The 14,134-nt window shown below is 33.8% G+C and overlaps 2 protein-coding genes across 33 annotated transcripts in view; one reads left to right on the top strand and one right to left on the bottom strand.

Annotated features, from left to right (window-relative positions):
• Positions 1-14,134, bottom strand: part of LOC141378555 (uncharacterized) — an 876,211-nt gene that overhangs the window by 616,858 nt on the left and 245,219 nt on the right. The window lies entirely within an intron of this gene.
• The window catches only part of ank3a (ankyrin 3a), a 189,904-nt gene that overhangs the window by 42,540 nt on the left and 133,230 nt on the right, over positions 1-14,134 (top strand). The window lies entirely within an intron of this gene.

Here is a 14,134-nt window from a genome sequence, read left to right as displayed (position 1 = left end):
CTTTTTCTTGTGTTTGTGTTGTGAGATGTGGTTTGAGACATGAGGAATCCCTGTGTCGAACGATGGCTGCTTCCTGCTTCTATAACATGTGTCTTACCTGTGATCAACTCACCGGGCTGTGATCACGTCTGTTGACCTTTGCTGGTTTATGATGTGTGTTTGTGAAAGGGAGACGGAGAGGGGAAAGTGAAACTCTTTGCTGTTATGCAAAGTGGTTTGTCGGTACAATAAAACTTGTTGAAATGCTGAGCGATTGAAAAGGCTTGAGAGGGAGAAATGACATTGAACATGATCAGTGTGTTATCACTGAGAATTTTGTGTTTTACCAATTTTTTCTTTTTAATTTAAGTAATTTATTAGCACTACTGGCATCTTTTTTTGTTGTTTGTTTTTGTTTTATTTGAATATAGTTTTGGCACGTTATTTTATCTTTCTTGTTTATTTTATTTTATAGTTAATTGTTTTCTTTAGCTTTGTTATAATAATTTATTAGCAGTACTGGCATCATTTTCATTTGTTTTTGCTTTATTTGATATATTTAATTATAATTTTGACTTTATTTTATGCATTTCTAGTTTATTTTATTTGATATTTAATTGTTTTCTTTTATTTTTTATGTTATAATAAGTTTTTAGCAGTACTGGCAACTTTTTTTCTTTGTTTTTCTTTTATTTGATATATTTAATAATAATTTTGACACATTATTTTATCTATTTTTGTTTATTTTATATTTTATTGTTTTTTTATTTTATAATAATTTATTAGTCTACTGGCATCCTTTTTATTTGTATTTGATTTGTTTAATTATGTTTTTGACTCGTTACTTTATATATTTCTTGTTTATTTTATTTTATATTTAATTGATTTGTTTTGTTTTTATGTTGTAATAATATATTAGCAGTACTGGGATCTTTTTTCTTTGTTATTGTTTAATTTGATATATTTAATGATAATTTTGACACATTATTTTGTCTATTTTATTTTATTTTGTATTTAATTGTTTTGTTTAGTTTAATTTTTATGTTATAATAATCTATCAGCAGTACTGGCATCTGTTTTATTTGTTTTTGTTATATTTAATTTTCTATTATAATTTTGACACATTCTTTTATCTATTTCTTGTTTATTTTATATTATTTTATTTTATATTTAATTGTGTTCTTTTATTTTTTATGTCATAATCATTTATTAGCAATACTGGCAAATTTTTATCTTTGTTTTAGTTTTATTTAATAAATTTAATGATAATTTAGTCACAATATTTTTATTTATTTTATATTTTATTGTTTTTTTTCTTTTATTATTTATGTTATCATAATTTATTATCAGTAGTGGCATCTTTTATTAGTTTTTGTTTTGTTTAATTTTTTATTATAATTTTGACACATTATTTTATCTATTTCTTGTTTAATTTATTTTATATTTAATTGTTTTCTTTTCTTTTTCATTTTATAATAATTTATTAGCAGCATCTTTTTTGTTTTTGTTTTATTTGATATATTTAATTAAAGTTTTTACACATTATTTTATCGTTTTCTTGTTTATTTTATATTTAATTGTTTTTATGTTATAATAAGTTATTCGCAGTACTGTCATCCTTTTAATTTCTTTTGTTTTATTTAATATATTAAATTACAATGTTAATGCCATTTTATGCATTTCTTGTGTATTTTATTTTATAAATAATTGTTTTCTTTTCTTTTTTATCTTATTTATTTCTTACTTGATTTTATTTTATTAGCAGCATTAATTTTCTTAATTTTTTTAGTTATTGTGATAATAATTTGACACTTCTTTTTTTTTCACTTTGCCATATTTTGTTAATAGTAAGAGAAATATGGATATGGACGTATATGAAATACAATACGTTGCAATACCACAAGTAAAAGCAATTATCTATTTTTTTAAAGAATTAAAAAGGAAATTGAGTGATGAAAATGTGATATAAAACAGAGCAAATGTCTCCTTATACCTATGAATGACAAACAGAGAGATATTATAAAGATGGAGGTTAATCTGTGCTGCACTCATGCATGAGGGGGTAATTGTCTTGGCATTGTGGGACAGAGACACACGCACGCATCAATACATCACATCACATGCATCTAATAGAAGAGCAATTAGTCAGTCTAGTTTGCCCAAAAGACAGTTTTATATTCCAGATCCATCATATGATCTTGTCTGATTTGAAAAATAAAGTGCTGTATCATTTTTAAACCCAGTATTTGGGACCAAATGCAATACATTTAAGCATTTGAAAGACGCCTTTATCCAAAGTATTGCATAAAATGTGCACATGCGTTATCTGGGAACCGAATCCACAACCTTGGCATTGCTCGTGTTGTGTTGTATTTGAGCTTCTTTATGGTCTCTGAAAGTCCCACCGATTAAGCTTTAGTTTTATTACTCTGGAACATCAATTGTGGATTTTCACCACAGTATGAATATGAAATTATTTACCACAATGGGGTATATAAAATTAATCACAGATCTGCAGATATCATGTTTTAAAGCTGTGTCACACAACATGGATTTCTGCAACCCAGGTTACACAGAGGTTGCTGTAGAAACGTAACCATCTGTTGTGTTTTGAGAGTCGGGTCATCCGGAGTGTCACTGTCCTGATCTCAGATCAGTCCCCAGGGTGCTGTTGTGCTTTAATGAAAGGCCTCATCTCTCAAGGGCTAAAGTAGGTGTCTGTTTCATACAAAGCTGCAATGACCCGTATGTGAGTGTCTGCAAGTGTTTGTAGACGGATTGTTCAGGTGTGTGTTTAGAGTCATTGTATAAATGTCGTCCTTCTCATGTACAGCTGGTGTAATGTCTACTTTGTATAGAAATGGATGGAGCAGGACAGAATGTAAGAGAGCAGTGGTAGAGAGAGAGCAGCTGATTGCCATTGGCAGAGGTCAGATGAAGGTTACATGGTTTTATTCATGGTGTACCTGACACAGAAGTCACTCATGGAGAAGATACTGGATCCTCCAGGACACGTCAATCCAACACAGTCTGACAGCAGTTTGTAACTTTAATTTAGTGACTAGTTCGTATGAATTTGTCCTAATTCGTACATTTTTAGTGTGATTTTTCTAATCTCCCAATGATGGTTGGGTTTAAGGGTGGGGTTTGGGGTCACATCTTCTTTTAAAGATGGTACATTTTTAATCACATGGAATCGTATGAATTTGAACAAATTAGGACGGCACAATATACAATTTCAGATATCGCAATATGCACATCTGCAATAGTCACATTGCAGGAAATGCAGTATTGAGTTGGGATTATAGTTGAGCAGAAATGCCATAATGGAGTGAAGTTTATCATCTTAAGGCTTGTGAGTGTCTGAAGATTTCAAGAGAGTTTAAAGGGATTCCTGTACAAGACATTTTACCATTTATAACTTTAATAAAGATAATTGTTATTGGATTGTATGTACAGTGAAGACTATGCAGTGTTATTTACATGTTATTATTTCATTTATTGTTCCTGCATACTGTTAGACTCCTCAGAAAACCATAAAGCACTGCCTTTTTTTCTAATTCTATTGTATGTATTTTTGCTTGTAGTTGTTTATTATATTTTTTGCATGATTTACTCCCCTACATAATCTTATCAATCAATAATATATACATGAATGAATTATTTTCAAATAGAGCTAATAAAGCCATTTGGTGAAATTGTGTTGATATTGCAACATACAGATAAAGTCAGAATTATTAGCCCCCCTTTGAATATTTTTTCTTTTTAAAAATTTCCCAAATGATGTTTAACAGAGCAAGGAAATTTTCATTGCATGTCTGACAATATATTTCTCCTGGAGAGAGTCTTATTTGTTTTATTTTGGCTAGAATAAAAGCAGTTTTTATTAAAAAAAAAAAAAACATTTTAAGGTCAGAATTATTAGCCCCTTTAAGCTATATACTTTTCCGATATTCTACAGAACAAACCATCTTTACACAATAACTTGCCTAATTACCCTAACCTGCCTAGTTAAACAAATTAACCTAGTAAAGCCTGTAAATGTCACTTTAAGCTGTATAAAAGTTTCTTGAAAAATATCTAGTAAAATATTATTTACTATCATCATGACAAAGATAAAATAAATCAGTTATTAGAAATGAGTTATTAAAACTATTATGTTTAGAAATGTGATTAAAAAAATCTCAATGTTAAACTTTAAATTTAAATTGAGGGGAAAAAATAAACAGGGGGGCTAATAATTCAAAGGGGTTTAATAATTCTGACTTCAACTGTATATTACAGAACATCGTCACTTTTCTTAAAATATGTAAAGTAGTTTTTGTTTCCTTGTGACATCAGGCTGGTCAATTATGTTTTGGCCCACTTTACTGATTAGTTGTTTATATTTACTTTTTATTTTTTTAGCAGATGACTATTACCAGATGACTAATCGTCATGAAAGCAGTTTTTCAAGTGCAAGTTAAAATAATAATAATACAGTTATCATTTCCATGTAAACCGCAATTAATTTTGTGAAAACAGTCAGATCATGCACATGTGGATTTCAGTCTATAAGCATGCACAAGTATTGACCTTATTCTAAAATGTGGAAGTGCGCCTGTTTTCGCGATTGTTTTGGAACTTCCCATTCAGTCGCCTATGGGAGAAATGACTAGGAATAATAAACGTCAGATAACGGTCAAACTACTTGCTCTAAAAACAAATGTTTGCATGACTATACAGACCAAGAAGAATAATATAATAAGAAAATATCAGTTTGCAACATCAAACATTGAAACGAGCAGTTTTTAATGTCTAAAAATGAATGGAAGTGAATGAGACCGGATGTCTCGAGCCAAAAAGATTCAAATGGCTGCGCCCCCTCGTCGGCAAAGAATAAGGTGAATACTTGTGTATTGTACACTAAAACAATAGTAAACTACAGGAGTGTGCTGACACATAGTGTTTCTTTACAAAGTGACATCGCCAGCTACTGGCCTGGCATGCATAATACAACATTTTTCATTTATAGCTGAGTCCCAAATGGCACACTATGTACTCATGCACCTACACACTAAACAGCAAAGCATATGTATGTTGTCACAAATGGAACACTAATGCTTTTTTACCAGGCGGAAATTCAAACTGTTTCCCTGATGATGGTTGCCAAACTAGCAAAATAAATGACCAAACTACCAAATAATACCTGCCATGAGTAAAACCGCATTCACCATCGGGAGGCAGTATAATCACTCTCGTAGGAGAATTTTACTTACACAATCCAAAAAAATTAAAGTTATCCAACATGAGTGCCCGATAGCTCTGCCCCTTCCGCTACATGAGCAAAGCTCTTTTTAGAGTTTTGAGTGTGGACGCACTGCTTTGACTATTTATACTGCAAAATGGTGTAGTATAGTGCATATGTATGTAATTTAGGATGCACTTTATGTCACAGATCTGTGAGAATGGGGTTCATTTTGAAAAACTTGTTGTCTGTTTTAGAAAGTTGGTTAATGCCATCCCTTCAGCGTGGGGGGAAGGGAAATGTTTCTGAAAAAACATCAACAAAGCCTTTTATTGTATTAAATGGGTTTAATGTAGTTGGCATTTATAGATTACCACAACATTGCACATCAGATGAATCATCAAAAGTCAGGCTGATATTGTGTAGTCTGAACCCAGCATTAAAAGAGTACTCATCTCATAACCTTTTGTTTTTTTAATATATATTCCATTGTGTCTTGTGTTTTTATTGCATAAATACATTCTTCTTTAGGATTACCAGTGCATTTTACATTAAGGTCCTTTTATAGAGAGTGATCCCAGATGAGTGGCTATTCAAGTGCACTGCCCAGCATTCTGATCATGTTTTAAAATAGCTTTTGATATATTTGGTATGCTGTTAAGATTTGTAAGATGAAGATTTTGTAAGATTAGCTGTTTTTTTATTTAAAATAATAATACATGGCTTTAAAAGTGCCATATGGCATCTTAAAATTACACAGAAACTTTCCATTTCTCTATAGGTTTTCTTTATAACGAAAAAAAGGATCTTCAGATTATTGAAATATTCTTCACACTAAGAACAAACAGTTCTATCAAAACTCTGTTCACTGAAAAGAACCCCAGTATGTTGCTTCTGTGAAAACTCTTTGTGGAAACTTTATTTTTAAGAGTGTAGCTTTTATTTGAATTTTTTCAAGCAAGAAATGGCTGCATTTTTACAATGGTTCATAGCAATAATTCGCAAGTGTTTGTCCAGTGGGCAGCAAGAGGTCACAGAAGTTAAATGCTTTTTTGGGGGTTTGTCCCTGGTGAAAACCGCTCCTATAGCAGAATTCACATTCATATACACACACGTATGTGCTTATAGCAGGACAATGTGATGAATGAGCTTCGCTCCACACCATTAATGAGAGAAGCCATGTAATAGAGTGTGTGTGTGTGTGTGTGTGTGTGTGTGTGTGTGTGTGTGTGTGTCTTTCTGGCGCACACAAACATGAAGGAGGAGTGGTGTGGGGGAGGGGAAGAGCCGATGGAGAGAATGAGAGAAACGCTCGCATCAAGAGCACATGAAGAGGGGGATTTTGGTGGAGAAGTGCAGAAAACCCATTATCCATCTATTCAGATGCTTTGTTCTATATGTAGGCGATCATGTGATCAATGATTGAGGCACAGTCTTTCTCTCCCTTTTCTCTCTATGTTGCAGTATTTTTATGTGCATCTGTCTCAGCTTAATGATGGGTGATGACAGGAAATTTTGTCTAATATTCAGTGATACACGAGTAGCAGATGTTTAAGGTGTCCAGGGTAGGAGAGAACAGGTGGAATTATATATATTTATGGTAGTAATCGCCACAGCAGAATGAACCACTAACTTATCCAGCATATGTTTTACGCAGCGAATGCCCTTCCAGCTGCAACCTACAGTATCACTGAAAAACATCCATACACACTCATTTACACACAAACACTACGGCCGATTTTACCATATCCAATTCACCTATATCACATGTCTTTGGACTGTGGGGAAACAGGAGCACCCAGATGAAACCCACACGAACATGGGGAGAACATGCAAACTCCACACAGAAATGCCAACTGACTAAGCCTCAAACTATTGACCTTCTTGCTGTGAGGCGACAGTGCTACCCGATGCGCCACTGTGCTGCTAGACAAATTACAATATAATATAATGTAATTAAAATAAAGTCAAATTTTGTTGCATGGGAATATTTTTGGTAATGAGTCAAAATTATAGATTTTTTTGTGCCAAAACTCATCAGAATATTAAGACCATCTTCCATGAAAATATTTTTCAGCTTTCAGATGATATATAAAGCTGAATTTACAAAAATTGACCATCAAGATTGGTTTTGCGGTCCAGGGTCACATATTCTGAAATAATCTAATGTTCGATAAGAATAATAATTTGAATTTAAGCCTTGTCAAAATCATGCATAGGTGAAATATCAAGCATAATTTGTGAGTCACAAAAATTGTCAGATGATGTGATTTTTTACATCTAAATTCTTACCAAACTACACGTTGCTTCCCAAACAATTATTGCTTTCCAACTTTAATGACTATGTAGAGAAGACCAAATGTGACTGAGGTTTAGAAACAAGAGGGTAAACAAACACCACCAAGTGAACCCAAGTGGTGTGTTGATTTTTTTATTACTTTTTAGAAAAATATAGTTTTTTCAACGAACCTCTCCTCATCTGCATTGTCACATCAATACCATTGTCTTTTATTTTGTCGTGTTTGTATGGAGCTTCTGAATAATACTCGTCATGGGAGGCAGAAAAATCGTACATGTTAAATCTTAAGGTGTTTTCACACCTGCCTTATTTAGTTCAGTTGAATCGCTTTGCTCTTGGTGCTGTTCATTTGGGCAGATGTGAATGTAGCAGTCGCACACGTGTGCACCAAAAGCAGACTAAAAAAGGGTACCGAGACCTCCTCGAAGAGATAGTCTCAGTGCGCTTTCGAACAAACCCTGGATGGGTTCGTTTGTGGTGAGAACATGATCTGAACTAGAACAGACCCAGCCGCAAAAAGTACTGCACCTTTTTGGATTAATCCAGCTGCCGTAGTCCGATGCACTGTGCATTATGGGATGTGGAGGAAAATATTTATTGACAGTGCTTTGCCAACAATTTTAAACAGAGAGAGAGAGATTGAAAAACATGACTAGATGGATCGTTGGTAATATTTCTGCAAGATCACCATATTGCACTTTAGCTAAATTAATTCACGCTTCCTCTTGAAGTGTCCCTCCATAGTAAAAAGCGACATTGTGTTTGCTGGTTTGTTTACTTGCAGGAGTTCCATTGGCATTTTATCTCACAGTAATTCTGACCAATCGAAAAGCAGTTTAAGAAATATCAATAGCATCTGGCCAATGAGTGATGTGGATTTTGTCACATGATTGCATTTTGGTTCTTTTCAACTGGTTCGGACCACAGCAATCAGTGTGGTGTAATAAGGACCCAGAAAACAGCAGAAAAATGCTACAATGTAGCATTTGTTGCCCTGGTCCGGACCAAATGAACAGAACAACAGATGAGAAAGCATCCTTAAATATGTTTGTTTTTCTGTCAGGGTGTTGGATCTGGTGTCAGTTGTTATCCACAATGACCCACTGAACAAGATAAGACAAGGTATCAGAGTGCTTCAGGATTAGCGTTATGGTTTTTGCATTAAGTCCTCCCATATGAGCAGTTATTCAGGTGCACTGTCTTGCATATGGATCATTTTTGGATAATGAATTTGTGGATAGTCTGTGTGTTTAATTTGAAAAGTTGCACATTTTTCTTCCAAAACTATAACCATGAAAAAGATATGAAAAAAATATTAAGACATCCAAATTCTTAGATGAAATTAGAAAAACTGGCATGCCATTGTGTATAAAATGTCTCTGTTTTAAACTACTATCAAAGGATGGTACAACTGTGATGCAGTATGATGATTTTAATAATAATATTATTAAAAAAATATTTAACTGTTTTGTGAAGATTGGTGAATGAATTCAACAACAAAAATCTACAGCGCAATGGATTTCTGCAAATGAAAAAAAGGCAGATCTTTCATTAACTTGTGATGCTGTAAACAAATATCTTTTACATTCGTGTCACTTGACATTTCCTTGAGTGTGTTTGTGTTGCTTTATGAGCTGTATCAGTTGTCTGTGAAAGGTTGATTCATGCTGGAGGCTCCATGTAGAGTTTGAGTCCCCTGCAGAGAACACTGTGTCAGAGGACAGATCACACACACACATACACACACAACCAGACCCAATGCACTTAAAGTCATACTGAGCCAAATGGAAAATAAGAATGAATTTGAGAGCTACAACGAAATGGCAGGTTTCTCAATGACTGAATCCAGCACTTACTGAGAGTCACAGGTTTGAGTGCATCTCTCTATTTAGAATCACAGCTAATAGGCTTCTGTTTACATTTGCAAATTACTTGGAATGCTTTTCTTACTTGGAGTTCTTGTCTTGTTTCTAATGTCCAAATATCAAAAACTCTTATATCAAGGAGCATTTTATGTAGCCGATCATGTCTCAATGATTGAGGCATAGTCTTTCTCTTTTCTCTCTTTGTTGCAGTATTTTTATGTGCATCTGTCACAACTTAATGATGGGTGTTGACAGGACATTTTGTCTAATATTCAGTGATACACGAATAGCAGATGTTTAAGGTGTCCAGGATAGGAAAGAACAGGTGGAATTATGTACACTGTAAAAAATGGCCTTGATTTCAATGGTAAAAAACTGTAAAAATGTAAAAATCTGTAACCTGGTTAACAGTTTTTTTTCTTAATATTTAAGGCGAATAACCGTAAACTGACTTTCCCACTTTTTTTTTTTTTTACTATTTTTGCTTTTTGTTGACATTAATATGGATCTTTTTAGTTGTTTCCCCATCAGTTATATAAATTAGAGATTTATGTTACATCTAATGTTGATGAACAATGTTTATTTCATGACTTTAATTTTATGCATGTTCCCACTACTAGTGTTTTGTAGCTGTGTGAATGACACTGAGCACCTTCTATACACCGATGCTTGTGGAAAAATTGTTTGTGATGAGCATTGGTTAATTATGTAACTTTCTCATCACCACCTGCATATGGCTGTGTAAACATGTCTATCTGTGTAACAAAAGATGCATAGGTGTAACTCAAAATACAGACATATTACATCTGTAAATTACTGAAAAACAGTAGTTTACTGTAAAAATGAGAAATTAATTTTACGATTTGTACTGTATTTTAAACGGTAAAATACTGGCAACCACTGCTGCCATTTTTTATCCTAAATTTAATGTATTTATTTTTTACAGTGTATATTTTTGGTAGTTAAGTAACTGGTCATTATTAGTTTAGTAACTGGCTTCTCGCCCAAGCAACCAAGTGACACGTGCAACTCCGAGGCCAGCCTGGGTTGCCAGGTGTGTGCAAAGCACTTGATTTGCAGTTCAAATCCAATCCTGCCTCCAATCTTCAATGGTAATGTCACCTTCACGCTCCATCACACAACTCCAAAGACAACTTTTCACTTCGACGAGAAATCTTGTTGCGATTAAATCTCAAAAGATCTTGTCATTGGAGATATTGTCACACCCCTATTAAATACTATTTAACATTTTGTGTGTGTTTCCTTTTCTCAGCTGGACTGCCATGTTAAGATCACATTAGTAGGCAAATACTTCCTGCGTTTTGTAAAGTACAGTGTGATTGTCTAATGCATCCCAGTTTTCTTGCAGGAACAATAAAGTGCCTCTCTGTTAATTTATTAAAAAGATCACATGAAATGTTAAGCAGAACTTCTGGGAACAGTCCTGAGTAAGGAATCAATCGTTCAGACAAACATCTTCCCTAAAATGAGATAGATCAGATAAATGTGTGACTTTTAAAATGAGATTTTAATTGAAAGATCAGTTGTTTTATTGAATAACACCTTAGTGACGTAATTATGGAATTCTAAGGTTTCTATTTTGAAATAAAATCTGTTCTTCGTAATGTTAGGTTCAGTGTAGATCATGTTTTGTGTGTGTAAGAGAGTGTCATGTGATCAAAAATTAGGTCTGTCTTCTCACGGTATATATTATTACTTCTGCTTAGTCAGCAACAACAGTGTGTATGTGTGTATTTAAATATTCCATTCAGTTCACTCCTCAAATATGAACATCTTCTTTAGTTCGCACATCTATTGAATGGATCAGCTTTTTAAAAGTCTGTTTTTACAATCTGTGTTTCTTTTTTATGTATATTCAATGGTTTAATTGGTTTTGAAAGCATTTGTTTGTTATGGTCAACTATAGGCTGCATAATATTGTGAAATTTTACCTAAAATGACTGTATACTCTTGTGATAGCGAAGCTACATTTTTAGCATCATTACTCCAGTCTTCAGTGATGTGTGATTCTTCAGAAATCATGTATTATTTATCTGTGCTGAAAGCAACAGTCTTTGATGAGCATTAAAGGTTAGCAATGGTTAGCACTGTCGCCTCACAGCAAGAAGGTCGCTGGTTTGAGTCCCAGCTGGGCCAGTTGGCATATCTGCGTGGAGTTTGCATGCTCTCCCTGTGTTCCTGTGGGTTTCCTCAGGGTGCTCCGGTTTCCCCCATAGTCCAAAGACAGACGCTGTTGGTGAATTGTATGAACTAAATTGGCCGTGGTGTATGAGTGCATGCATGAATGAGTGTGTGATGGGTGTTTTCCAGTACTGGGTTACGGCTGGAAGGGAATCCACTGCATAAAACATATGCTGGAATAGTTGCCAGTTCATTCTGCTGTGGTGACCACTGATAAATAAGAGACTAAGCCAAAGGAAATTGAATGAATGAATTTCTGTTAAAGGCGCAGTGTTAAAATGGGAAACGGAGCTCCGCAACAAATAATGACCTAAATCTACTTCTTTAACGCAACAAACATTGACAGACTGTTTCCATTTTAAACACAGGTATATTTTAATGTCTCAAGATGCCACCAAATTTAATTAAAACAACACAGAAACAAGGCAAATCAACTGTACCTGGAGAGGCCGAGGCATTAGCATTCTTAGCATTGTCATATGCCATAGCATTTTTACATTGAAGATTGAGGAATGTGTTACTGATCAAATCACGACAAGTGTTTCTATACATTTCCCTCACTCCATCTTTGCTTTTTATTGTGTTTATTCAGTCTGCGCTGTAATACTTTTTAGATCGCATTTGCCTCTGCCCTGTAAATGCCAGTCAGAGGCACTCAGTCTCATAATGGTCTATTAGGCAGCAGCTTTATTGATCGTGTTCAGACTAGTGTTGTTATATCAGCTCTGGTTCTTTCTCGGAGTGCCAGCCAGACTGTCTGCCCTTATAAAAGTCCTTTACTGTAAACTCAAGTGAGATGAGAGTGTTTGTGTGAGGCCAAAATATATTATAAAATTTTATGGTGAGCTGGCAGGTCCTTCTGCCTTTTCGGTGTATCAGAGTATTTGGAATTGCAATGCAATATTGTTTTTGTTTATCTTTTTTTAGGAAACCAATTAATCTAAACATTTCTGTGATGTAATGAGTACAATTATATTCAATATTTTGTAAAATACATCATTTGGTTAAATTGTGATAAATTATATTTAATAAAAAAATCTAAATTTGAATCCATTGAAATGAATGCAGTTTTAATAACAAAACAAAATAATTTTTTGTAAACTTAAACGTTTACATAATAAAAGTGTTTAATTCTGCATGCATCAATGCTTAGTTGATTGGCTTAAAACAACACAATATCTAGTCTAGCCAATAACTACAGCTCAGGCCCTTTTCTTGGGCCACGTTCCAGTCCACTGTTAGACAAACACTCACTAACTTCTCTTCCCTTGTTCCCTAGGGAGTATCTCCTATTCCATTTTGAAGTGTGTTTCACTTCATCAACTGAACGAGGGAAGTTTACATGGAAATACCTTGAATCCTTGGTTCTTACCGAGAGAGTTCATATGACCCCTCTAGCACCTAGTAGTTGAAGGCAGAATTATTAGCCCCCCTTTGATTTTTTTTTTCTTTTTTTAAATATTTCCCATATGATGTTTAACAGAGCAAGGGAATTTTCACAGTATGTCTGATAATGTTTTTTTCTTCTGGAGAAAGTCTTATTTGTTTTATTTCAGCTAGAATAAAAGCAGTTTTTTTTTAAAATAACAATTGTACGGTCAAAATTATTAGCCCCTTTAAATGATATATTTTTTCAATAGTCTACAGAACAAACCATCCTTAAACAATAACTTGCCTAATTACCCTAACCTAGTTAACCTAATTAACCTAATTAAGCTTTTAAATGTCACTTTAAGAAGTGTCTTGAAAAATATCTAGTAAAACATTATGGACTGTCATTATGGCAAAGATAAAATAAATCAGTTATTAGAAATGAGTTATTAAAACTTTTATGTTTAGAAATGTGTTGATAAAATCTTCACTCCGATAAACAGAAATTGGGAAAATATAAACAGGGGGGCTAATAAGTCAGACTTTAAATGTATATGTCACAGAATGCAATGCAATGCAACTGTGACGTCAAAACAGTGTCGTTCCCAAGTGCACAAGGGTCTAGGGCATTTCATTTGAACCCATTCAGAGGTTCTACCAGTAGTGAACACTTGTGTAACCTATTCAATGATGCACATCTAAGGGAACTAGATGGTGGGAAGTTAGCGAGTGAAGGGCATAAAAACTGGACTGTAATGCAGCCCTAGACTCTGTATTAAAAAAAATTCAATCAGTGCTCTTAATGACAGAAATTATTCAAATGGAAGTTAATCAGTATCTGATTCTGTAGTATTACTTGTTTTTGACAAGTGAAATACATATAGAGTTATTCAGAGTTTTTCATCTGCACTTGTGTGAGTTCCCCATTCCTTTTTACTCTTTACAAAGATTATTATAAACAGGTTCCACAGTTCAGGAGTCATTGTAAAGTTTAACTATAATAGAGGTGAAATTTATCTTGTGCGTATGTATGACTCTCAGGATATGGGCTATGAGCGTGTGAGTAACTTAAGCGAGTTTGATTTGTTGTATTTGTTTTTTATTTACACAATGTATAAACAACAACACATTGTTATTTTACGTTACTTTCTTTAATCGATTCATTTTAACGAAAGCTATTAGGCTCCATGA

Source organism: Danio rerio, chromosome 17 (assembly GCF_049306965.1).
Source record: "Danio rerio strain Tuebingen ecotype United States chromosome 17, GRCz12tu, whole genome shotgun sequence".
In the NCBI taxonomy this organism is placed as follows: Eukaryota; Metazoa; Chordata; class Actinopteri; order Cypriniformes; family Danionidae; genus Danio; species Danio rerio.
The sequence above is the reverse complement of the archived record's forward strand: the minus strand, read 5'-3'. Positions and strand labels throughout refer to the sequence as shown.